Genomic DNA, 12,537 nt, shown 5'->3' on the forward strand with positions numbered 1-12,537 from the left:
TGTGTGGACTGTATGGGAACACAGAGGAGTCCAGAGAAACACTAATTGGCACAAAAGACATGTCACCTACCAGATGTTTCTTTAAAAGCAGTTAGCGAGGCACAGGTCCATAGCGAGGTGTTGGAGGCCTATATATGCATCAGAGGGAGCCGTCAGGATCCTGGACCACTCCTGCTGGACACCTGGCTTCCTGCTTCCCTGCGCAGCTGTGCACTGGCATGTGCTACATCATACTCAGACTATTCCGCTTTGTTCACGTTACATATTGTTCATGTTGTCAGCTTTTGTTCAGTGTTAAACAGAGATATCACGCAGAATTGTTTTTATTATTGCATCAAACACATGGGAACGATAAGTCCGAAGAAAGACTTTATCTCATTCTGAGGTTTATTACATCATAACTTTGCCTTTGGAGAAGGCTGCACGGGAGACGTGTTTGGATAAACAATGAGAGAATGTATTTCTAACCACACTCGAAATGTTTCCGGTTTCCCTTTTCAGTCTTTATTGTGCAGCCGGTGCTGTAATTACATTGTATAATCATTTTGCATATGGCATCACTAGAGGGGTAAGATCAGGACAGTGATGATTACAAGTTGAATTTTTTGAGCGCGCGCTCTCACGGCCACCTCTTGTTTTTCGACAGTCTGTCATTTTTCTGTGGCACATTTTGAAACCTATTACTCTTCACTCGTCACTTTTAGGGAGACAGATGGAGAAAGAAGCTTAACACGAACCTCAAGCAAAACCCATCTGGGAAGCTTAATTACAAGTAAGCTCTGTTTAATAAGCGGTGGATCACATATCCTGGTTCAGCATGTAGAGCAGGAGAGAAGAACCTCCAGAGGCTCAGGAATGTCAGTGTTTGTATATGATTGCACATGGTTGCATGCCGGCAGTGCTGCACATAGAAGCTGTTTAAAGCAGGCACTGTAATCCATTCTGACAAAAAAAGTTTGGCTACAGAACATGAATGAGTAACTCTCCCCCTTCTGTGAATGACTGTTGATGAGGCTCTCTTAAGCAAGGCACTTAACCTTTGATACACCAACGATCTCGGTGTAAAGATTCAGATCTAGACATATTCTGAAATTTGTTACTCTCAAAGAGGGCAAAAACTCAGCTTGAGCGATAAGAGGGGATGGATGGATAGATGGATGGATGGATGGGCGTAACTTTGTGCAGAACACTGGGGGGGTCAAGATCTCTGTCTAAATAAATAAATACATCTGGGTAAATTCCCAGATGTTTAAACATGCAACTATTTTGCTGGTAATAACTGAAATGAGTAAAGAAAATCAACAGCCTATTTATGCAACATAACTCATAATTTTATTGGGCCATAACCCCCCCTAACCCCCCGGGAAATTACGCCCCTGGATGGATGGATAGATGGATGGATGGATGGATCCCATGAGACCTAAGTGTTGGGACTAATTGTAGTAGCTCAGTAGATGCAGTGCATTTCCCTCGGTGAATTGAGTGGTTGCAGCTAGTTCAGTAAAAGAGTTAGAGTCCAAATTAAAAACAAAAAAATCGACGAGATCATTGGATATTTTTGGATATGGGAAAATACAAGCTACCATAATGCAGTGCTCCTGTTTCAATCTCAGATTCCACAGCTCAGTCACATAGTCTCTCAAGAAGCTATAAAGAAAGACCTCAAATGGACACTGGATACTACAGCAAATCATCAGGTTACACAGTAAAAACCTCCGCAGAGAGTGGTGTCACAGGAGTGTGACCTATAAATGCATAAATTGGGTGACTTCACATTCTGCAGAAAAAAAGAAAAACATTTTTATATATATATATATGTATGTAAACCCAAAGGCCAGCTGCGGATTCACGAGTGAAAAAGGATCTGTAAACCAGAACTCTTAGGTACAATAGAAATCACATGTGCACTTTTAGCCCCCGATGCTGTACAGTACTCTATTTATGTGTCCCAGTTATGTGTATCTTGCATGCTGGTAGTTTAAACTTTCAGGTCATCTTTGTTTTCAGTGAAAATGAATATGGCTCTTGTGGTTGTGGTTGCTGTGATGACATCATCCATGGAGCGGTTTCATGTTGAACTTAAACAAACATTAAAGTTTTGCTCTTCATTACAGAAGTTGCGAACGTCGTATTAGTCCAATGCGGCCTTTCTACGACAACCAGCATGGTTTTATATGACACCGTTCTACCCATCCAATCTAAACTACTGTGAACAAAAATAATGGCTTTAACATGGCGTAACACTCACAGAGGGGGATTACCAGGAAAAATATAAAGGCATGCAGGTTTTATAAACTTTGGTGTATGCGATGTGTGACAAGACAAGAAAATAAGCTCCCCCATCAGGAGAGATCTCCATGACATCACCTTGCTTCCCCGCAAACTCTTTCTCAAATCAGATCTAGTGAAAGAAAGAAAGGGGGAAATAAGACAGTGCTTTCTTATCCTCTAGATTTAAACTTCATATTCTCGTAGTATGACAGACAAACATCAATGCTCTACAAAAGGTACTGAATGGTAATTTATTACTCTTCTTCTCAAGCTGCCAGGATCCAAAGAGAAGAAAATCTTGGCACCTCTAAACAAACACCTGGTCTTTGGCAGTGTGGATTTCAGTGTGCCTCAGGAGAGCTGCTAAAGACATCCAGTCCTTCAGATTTCATACACAGACCAGATGCTGTAAACACTGATCACACTGCCTTAATTTGATCCCAGGTGGAGCATATACACCGATGGACCCAAACATTATTGTAGCTTCATCCAGTACTTTGATTTATCACCAAATATGTCCTACAGAAGTGAGAACATTCCCACCAGCTTCGACTAGTGCTAATTAGCAAGTGTCAACTTTCTAAAATGCCAGGCTAAGACATGATAAACAATACCTGCTAGGTGCTGGCATGCTTGCATTGTGACTGTGAGCATGTTAGCATGCTGACTTTAGTATTCACCTCTGCAAACTTCCACAACCACTTCTCACTTCCAAGTTGAAAATATTCCATCTTTCTTAGGGAAACTAGATCCTTCCAAAAGCGTAGGAGTGATGTTATGTCACATGTAATCTTAAACTATATACCGTATTTCCCGGACTACAAAGCGCACCTGAATATTAGCCGCACAAGCTAAAATCAGGGGAAAATCCTGTTTTGTACATACATTAGCCGCACCTGACTAAAACCCGCAGGTGTTTCAATATTGACTTATCATATGTAAGAGAATATGCACAAAGTGAATTGTCAGGAAAGAGATGGCTGTTTGGAGACACATCCCTTTTATTAATATTTTGAAAAACAAGTTATGGGTACATATTTGCATAACTTTTTAGGTATATGTACAAGTAGCGGTAATTACAAGTAGGAAACATGTACTGTGCTTCATAAATGAGTAACAAATGTAGTACATAACAATAACCTAGGGCACACCAGAAAAATAGATTGGACTACCTTTTAGGCTCAGGTGCAGTGACATGGCTTTAACAAGAAGAAAAGTCAGTCATTCACCACCATCTTCCTGCGCACTAAAACCACCAAAGTCCTCTTCTCCAGTGTCGGATACGAACAGGCTCAGGATGGCTACGTCATCCACTCTCAGCTTCTTTCCTTTGTTGTCAGTGTCAGAGTCGAACACCCTCTGAAGGGCCGTGGCGGTGTCCTCCTCTCCATCATGCAGCAGTCCAGCCCTTCGAAATCCGTTGGTGATCATGGATGTTTTTACACTTTTCCACGCTGTCAGATTCCACCGGTGGAGTTGGGCATAACTTGCTTTTCGCACGTTTATCGCCGCACATCATCCACGACTCCCGCTGAACGCATAGCACTACTTTGAAGTTTGTTTTTCGCGCTACTTTTACGGCACTATGTTGCCTGGCGGATGGACATGTGACCAACATACCACTCTTGAACCCGATACTGTGTGTCTGATCACATGCCCTTCCGCCAGGCAACGTAGTGCCGTACAACACCGGAACAATCAAAACAAATCGTCTTACGATATGACAAAAATCATGGACAATCCATAGAAAAGCCGCACCTGACTAAAAGCCGCAGGGTTCAAAGCTGGTGCAAAAAGTAGCGGCTTATAGCCCGACAATTACGGTATATTAAATGCTTCTCAACAATGGATGTGCACAGGAGGGACAGTGGATATGTTTGGCAAAGGCTGTTTAACATGGAGCTTCCAGGCAGTAGGAAATAAGGAAGTAAGATCACAAGATGATTCATGGCTGTAGTGAACTTGGACGTGTAGATTGCTGGTGTGACTGACTGAGATTTCCTGCTCCACAGGAATTACATAAAAGCCTGACCGTCTAATTCAAGCTACTGCTGCTAAAAGTGGTTATACATGCGATAAAAGGTATTGAATCATATACTTAGTTTTCACAAGACTGCACCGAGTCCCTTGAAAGCTTTGCAAGGTGCAATTTAGCAGTAGAAGCTATTTATTTTGTGAAAAAAAGACAATAAATTGGATGAAGAATAGCAGCAGGCAGACTAACATCCTGAAGGATGCATCAAGGTGCGGGAGATACAAATCACCAGATAAGCATGTGGTGGTTTGTGAGCCTTGCACAACTAATATGATAACATGAGTCCAACTACGTCAGTGGGGAGAGCTGTTATGTTTTGTTACCCTATAGGATTGTCATCTGATCATTTGGCTCGATCACTCATCCCTGCAAAGTGTCAACACACCTGTAGCTAAATAACTGCCGCTCACCATCACTGGAATTTCCAAAGGAATCCAACAATCCAACATTTGTTTTCTCTTGCTGAAAAACCACTCCAACAATATTCATAGTAATGCAAATGTAGCTGATTTGTCTACATTTTCATTTAATGGTTTGCAAGACCCTTATGAAGAAAACATTGAGGGAACAGTTTACCCTGCCCGGGATAGGGATACCGGGGCCCCGCCCTGGAGCCAGGCCCGGGGAGGGTGCCTGAGGGCGAGCGTCTAGTGGTCGGGCCTTAGTCCATGGGGCCATGAGGCCCTGGCGGACTGATCCCCGGCTGCCAAGACTGGCAATTGGGACATGGAATGGCCCCCTATCTGGTGGGGAGCCTGAGTTAGTGCGTGAGGTTGAGAGGTACTGGCTAGATATTGTCGAGCTCACCTCTACGCATGGCTTGGGCTCTGGAACCAGTCTCCTGGAGAGGGGCTGGACTCTGTCTCAGTCTGGAGTTTCCCCTGGTGAGAGGCGGCGGGCTGGGGTGGGTATTCTAATATCCCTTCGGCTTGCTGCCAGTACGTTGGGGTTTTACCCGGTGGATGAGAGGGTTTGTTCCCTGTGCCTTAGGGTCGGGGAACGGGTCCTGACTGTCATCTGCGCTTATGCGCCAAGTGGTAGTTCAGAGTACCCAGCCTTCTTAGAGTCCCTGGGTGGGGTGCTGGAAGGTGCTCCACCTGGAGACTCTGTTGTCCTGCTGGGAGACTTCAATGCTCACGTGGGTAATGACAGCAAGACCTGGAGGGGCGTGATTGGGAGGAACGGCCTCCCTGATCTGAACCCAAGCGGTGTTTTGTTATTGGACTTCTGTGCAAATCACAGTTTGGCCATAACGGACACCTTGTTCGAACATAAGAGTGTCCATAAGTGCACGTGGCACCAGGACACTCTAGGCCGCAGGTCGATGATTGATTTTGTAATCGTATCACCAGACCTGCGACCATATGTTCTGGACACTCGGGTAAAGAGAGGGGCTGAGCTGTCAACTGATCACCACCTGGTGGTGAGTTGGATCAGGTGGCGGGGGAGGACGCTGGACAGAACTGGTGCACCTAAACGCGTAGTGAGGGTGTGCTGGGAACGTCTAGCAGAGGCCCCAGTCCGTGAGATCTTCAATGCACACCTCCGGCAGAGCTTCAACAGCATTCTGAGGGAGACTGGGGACATTGAGTCCGAATGGACCATGTTCAGTGTCTCCATTGCTGAAACTGCTGCATTGAGCTGTGGCCGCAAGGTGGTTGGTGCCTGCCGTGGTGGTAATCCACGAACCAAATGGTGGACACCAGAGGTGAGGGGAGCCACCAGGCTGAAGAAGGAGTCCTATCGGGCTTGGTTAGCCTGTGGGACTCCGGAGGCAGCCGACAGGTATAGACAGGCCAAGCGGAATGCGGCTCGGGCAGTGGCTGAAGCAAAAACCCGGGTGTGGGAGGAGTTCGGAGAGGCCATGGAAAAAGACTTTCGGACTGCCTCGAAGAGATTCTGGCAAACCGTCAGGCGTCTCAGGAGGGGAAAGCGGTACTCTACCTGCACTGTGTATAGTGCTGGCGGAGCGCTGCTGACTTCGACTGAGAAAATTGTCAGGCAGTGGAAGGAATACTTCGAGGACCTCCTTAATCCCACTGACACGTCTTCCGAGGAGGAAGCAGAGTCTGGGGATGAGGAGAATGACCCGCGAATTTCTGGAGGCGAGGTCACTGAGGCAGTTAAACAACTCCTTGGTGGCAGAGCCCCTGGTGTTGATGAGCTCTACCCCAAGTTCCTGAAGGCTTGGGGCAGACCGGGGTGGTGGTCCCCATCTTTAAGAAGGGGGACCGGAGGGTGTGTTCCAACTACAGGGGGATCACACTCCTCAGCCTCCCTGGGAAAGTCTATGCCAGGGTGCTGGAAAGGAGAGTTCGTCCGCTAGTCGAACCTCGGATACAGGAGGAACAATGCGGTTTTCATCCTGGTCGTGGAACATTGGGCCAGCTCCTTATCCTCTCGAGGATACTTGAGGGTGCATGGGAGTTTGCCCAAGCAGTCTACATGTGTTTTGTGGACTTGGAGAAGGCATTCGACTGTGTCCCTCGGGGTGTCCTGTGGGAGGTGCTGCGGAAGTATGGGGTGTCTGGCCCATTGCTACGGGCCAATGGTTCCCTATACAACCGTTGCAAGAGCTTGGTTCGCATTGCCGGCAATAAGTCGGACTCGTTCCCGGTGGGTGATGGGCTCCACCAGAGCTGCCCTTTGTCACTGATTCTGTTCATAATTTTTATGGACAGGATTTCTAGGCGCAGCCAAGTGGCAGAGGGCTTTCACTTCGGTGGCCTCAGAATCTCCTCTCTGCTTTTCGCGGATGATGTGGTTCTGTTGGCTTCATCGGGTGAAGGCCTCCAGCTCGCACTGGAACGGTTCGCAGCAGAGTGTGAAGCAGCGGGTCGGGGATGAGTTCCTGCCCCAAGTGGAGGAGTTCAAGTATCTCGGGGTCTTGTTCGCGAGTGATGGGAGAAGGGAGCCGGAGATCGACAGACGGATTGGTGCTGCAGCTGCAGTAATGCAGACGCTGCACCGGTCCATTGTGGTGAAGAGGGAGATGAGTGTAAAAGCGAAGCTCTCAATTTACCGGTCGATCTACATCCCTACCCTCACCTATGGCCACGAGCTGTTGGTAGTGGCCGTGGCTACAATGTAGCTTGCCATCACCAGTGTGTGAATGTGTGTGTGAATGGGTGGATGACTGGTTGTGTAAAGCGCTTTGGGGTCCTTAGGGACTAGAAAAGCGCTATACAAATACAGGCCATTTTAGTGACCGAAAGAACGAGATCGCGGATACAAGCGGCGGAAATGAGCTTCCTCCGAAGGGTGGCTGGCCTCTCCCTTAGAGATAGGGTGAGAAGTTCGGCCATCCGGGAGGGGCTCAGAGTAGAGCCGCTGCTCCTCCACATCGAAAGGAGCCAGCTGAGCTGGTTCGGGAATCTGACAAGGGGTTGGCGTTCCGGGCATGCCCCACCGGGAGGAGGCCCCGGGGCAGACCCAGGACACGCTGGAGAGATTATATCTCTCGGCTGGCCTGGGAACGCCTTGGTGTTCCCCTGGATAAGCTGGAGGAGGTGGATGGGGAGAGGGAGGTCTGGGCTTCTCTGCTTAGGCTGCTGCCCCTGTGACCTGGCCCCGGATAAAGCGGATGAAGATGGATGGATGGATGGTTTGAAGTACCTATCTTGTAAATCTCAAACTGGAATAACAAGTGGTTTCCCTGTTCTTTCAGCTTCGACATCTATCACCCCAACATGGACGTTTGACTTTAAAGCTGTTTGACTGGGCCAGATTGGTATGAAATGTAGTGTTCGCAATCAGTGCCTTGTGACACTGACTTTTTTCCCCCTATAGTGCCCTTGAATAAATATTATGTCATCTGGGCTCTGAAAGTTAATGCAAGCTATCTGGCCTCGTCTTCTTGTTAAAACTTTTATCTCAAACTTATTTTAGCTTTACATAACCAGTGTCTCTGTTAATCTGCTATAATTTAGAGTTATCGCTTTGTTGTCTGCGAGTCGGGTCAGTCTGCCGGCACTTCAATTAGTCTGCCGTCCTGAAGTTTTGTTGAAGGAGAGATGAAGGATTTCTGACTTGACTAATAGGCTGAGCTCTAATCTGGGGTGTTGATTGACACTGTCTTCAATGGGCGTGTTTACACACGGCTCCGCCGTTAGCATCTGTCATCCAGTCACCTCTCATACATGTCATGAGGTGCCCGTGTCCCCTCTGTTTGGCCCAGAGTCAGTGTAAGATACACAAACACGGCTTCTGTCGTCACTAACTAAACTTCCACATTCTCTTGAAGTCAAACGCAATCACGTTGTGTATATAGATCACATTCTTTTTGCAGTTTGTGTCTATTGCAGTGGCTGCTTCACTGTTTCTGCTAACTTGTACACCCAGTCTGCATTCATGCTTTTTCTGTGCATGAAAGGTTACAAGCGGCTGAGGATCTGTATTTATGAAACTCACAAATTAACACAAACTGTTGGCTTAATTTTGCCAGATTTTTACAAGTATTATGGAAGCGTGGTGCATTTCTTTTTCTCAGCTAAGGCATTTAATGAGAAAATAAAATATATATAAGTAGTAGTGACTTTTCACGCCTGTCCAGGATGTTTTTTTTTAACATTTTAAAATTAATTAATTTTTCCACCAGAAGGAGCAAGTGAAATATCCATGGGCAGTATTCTACTGATTCACAGCATCGTCCTCTCCAGGCAAAGAAACAGCACTCACACTATGTGTCTCTGTGCTGTGCTCAGTGGATGAGTGAAGAGTAAGGCTTCAAGTATCGACAGAAAACTGTTGTACACAGTTCATCTGAAAATGTGAGAGGCTCTCCGGCGCTTCAAACTTCATTGGGTAAAGTCTGATTACAGGTGTGAAAAAGTCAGAAAAAGTTTGAGAATTGCAGGTCTGCTTATGTGGGTAGTGTCTTATTTTTCCTCACAGTAGACCATCCACCAAAATGTTCATTAAGACATCTAGCAGAAGTTGGGATAACATTGAAATCATGTGCAAAAGTCATCCTTTTTCTTCTGCTTTTCCAGTTCAGAGCCTGGAGTCTATTCCACCTGTTATTTTGGGTAGTGTGGAGTGGGGCAGGGGAGCACATACTGGGCTGGCTGCTAGCCTATCGCAAGTTTAACACATAAAAACACACAAACAGCCATTCACACACACATCTATTTAGAATTGCCAACTCGCTCAAAACGCTAAATATATGATTGTTTTTGAACGGCGGAAGGAAGCATGAATACCTGGGAAGAACCCACACTGGCACAGGGTGAAAGGCCCCAGGTGGCCAGTGGATTCAAACCCAGGACCCCCTTGCGGTGAGGCAACGATGCTAACCACTACACAAACCATGATGCCCCTCCCACAACGTTTCTTTAAAAAGTGTGCAACATACCCTGAGATACATTTTCTGTTTTTTGTTGGGTGTGTCAGAAATTCTATCTATAATTTACACATAGATGCCACTTTAAAAAGGCAAACACACACACACACACACACACACACACACACACACACACACACACTGTACTGACTGAATAACAGTTTAAAATCGATGTAGCCTGGATAACATTCTGGAAATTACACTTTTCATTTTAGAACTATCTTTAAAGCATTACATTTAATACCTTTACACTCGCACACAGCACTGAGCACTTTTCTGTGTGTTTCAGAGAGACAGAGGTTAAACCTGTAATTACAGCACATATGTTTACATTGCAGGAATTTAAACGACACCTGTACTGCTCTTGGATAGCAACAAAGGCAGAAAAAACCCTCATGAATATAAAATAAAGTCTGATCCACCTGCCGTGACACTAAGCCGCTTTTTTTTTTTTACGTACTTTTAATACTTCCCTCATTTGTCATTCGCAATAAATGTCTTTTTTTCTCAACTCTGTTGTAACACTGTTACAGTATGTGAGGTCTGACTGGTATATTGAACTATACTGTGTTTTCCAGTCCAGTAATTACACAACAGGAGCTTGCATCCCCACAACCCCGAGGATACGTCGCCATTCCTCTCTGGCGATGGGAATTTCCCATTTCGATGCGCTGCCTTCTGTTTCAGGTGTTCAAACAAGTTTTAATATGGAATATCTCCCAGAAGCCTTTGCCTCAACTTTGCCTGTGCATTGTTGAAGCAGGGTTATGGTTCCGCTGGAGGTCTTTGATGAGTAATACGTGCCCCTCGACAGACAATCTCTGATCTTCTATAGTTCAATCATCAAAGTTTTTGTGCTTCAGACGCAAAAGATGCAAAATTACGATGGCTGTGAGGAAGCAGCCTATCAAAACGAACAACCTTAAAGTGAGGGTGGCAGGATCAAATGTGACCAACCGGTGCGATGATGGGAAAATAGATGGAGTTTCGTGGAGGAATAATTTAACACTTCTGGAACTTTTCACGTCAAACACATGGCCCGGGCAGCACTCCGCCAGGGGAGGGTTTTATTTCACTTGCCTGTACCTGTGCACAAAACTCTGCCATCAAAGTTTCCCCAATTCTATGGCTTCACTTTAACTTTGGGCACCACAGAATGCCTTTGTGCACTGTGGAGCCTTTGTGGGAATACATTTAGACTTAAATGCTTTTGATTCAGCGTTGGCAGGGAATCAAGCAGGACCCAGTTTTTTCCATGCTGGGGACCACAGCCATGTTGAACCTGACCAGACATGACCTCATGCAGTAGACAGATGCATGTAACAGGCAACATTGCACGACAGCATTTCATCTCAGCCATTACGTTAAGTATCTTTCACATTACCTGAGTTTTGGATTACTTGAAATCAAGATCACTTCCCTGCTGAGTGAAAACAGGATGTTTGCGTTTTGAAGGGTTTTTTGTGTAACGTTTAAATAGAGTGAGGTATTAACTGTTGCTCTAACAATAGTAGGACTTTGAAAGATTACATGCTTTCTGAGTTATAGCCTTCACCAGAGGTTGTGGTGAGGACATGTAAATGTCATTATACTGTATATGGAATTGCCATGAACATATTCTATGTCTATATTTTTATCACGGCTCAATCCGTGTGTTGATTCACAACATCTAACTGCTTTATGTATTACAAGAAAGGCTGCCATTCGCGTTGCCATTCTGAATATCCAGCATAACACTACTGAAGTGTTTAACACCGCCATGTTATATTTGATCATTCATTTTAATATCTCTTGCTTCTATCAACCAGGTAGCTCATTATTTCCTGTTGGCAGGTTGACCAACTTCCAATTTAGAGGATATTTTCCTGTGCTTGGATGGATTCATGGTCACTGGCTTGGGCTGCAGCTTGCAAATTTATTCTTTCATCTGATCTAGGGAGATCCACCCTAGCTGTAAGGCCACTAGCCAGAACTTGTCATATATGAAAACTTATTTAAAAATTGGTGCTGAGCTCATCAGTGCTGCAGAGAAAAAGAAAAGAAAATGCCTGGGGAGCATGCATAGTTGATACATTGTAATGTAAATTCTGCAAGAATGTGTCCGCGGTCACAAAAAACTGACAGGAATTTTACAAATTTTTACAAATTTTACATCACTGGGACCCAAGCAGACACTACCAGTCTTGTAGATGTGGAGAAAACAGACCCTGGTTAAGAAGGTAATTTCTGTCCATAGCTGGTAGGAGTCACCAGAGAGGAAGCTGATTATTATTTATCAAAAAGGTGACATATTTACATTTACTCAAATGCCTGCAGGTACAGCAAATACTGTGGAAAACCTTGTGTTTTTACAGTTAATCTATGCAGTGGGTGTTGAATCATTCAGTCTAAAGATTAAAGAAAAAAAATCAGCAAACCTTAGAAAACCGAATAGTCCGGACCAAAGAAGTTGACTGAAACAAATTCTACATTATTAAAAGTATTTTTAGAGAACATGACATGTGTTCACTTGAGATTAGTTGCTATTGAAATGAAACATGCCACTTTAGCAAAATACTGTTGAAGTAATAGCTTTACGTATGTTGCCTAGATGACTAAATGGAGTACAGCTGGTAATGTATAATCCTATTTGAAAACATTTCAAAGTCATTCCAAAGAGAAAAACAGAGTGAATGAGTGGGTGACGGACAGACAGAAAGAATGAATAAACTGACTTTTAGGATTATGTCTTGATGAGTGTAAATATTATTCAAAGCTTTATTTATAAGGGTAATTAGTTCTTCTTCTGTGTTTTCGTATAATCTGCTTTCACTCTGTCTGAGAGCGACTTTTGGCAAAAAAAATTCAACACTGTTGCTTCAGTCCTGACCGGATAATACCACGTCCTTTC

Source organism: Diplotaxodon limnothrissa, linkage group LG23 (genome assembly GCF_057381915.1).
Source record: "Diplotaxodon limnothrissa isolate DT_005_m linkage group LG23, D_limnothrissa_male_GT1.1, whole genome shotgun sequence".
Lineage (NCBI taxonomy): Eukaryota > Metazoa > Chordata > Actinopteri > Cichliformes > Cichlidae > Diplotaxodon > Diplotaxodon limnothrissa.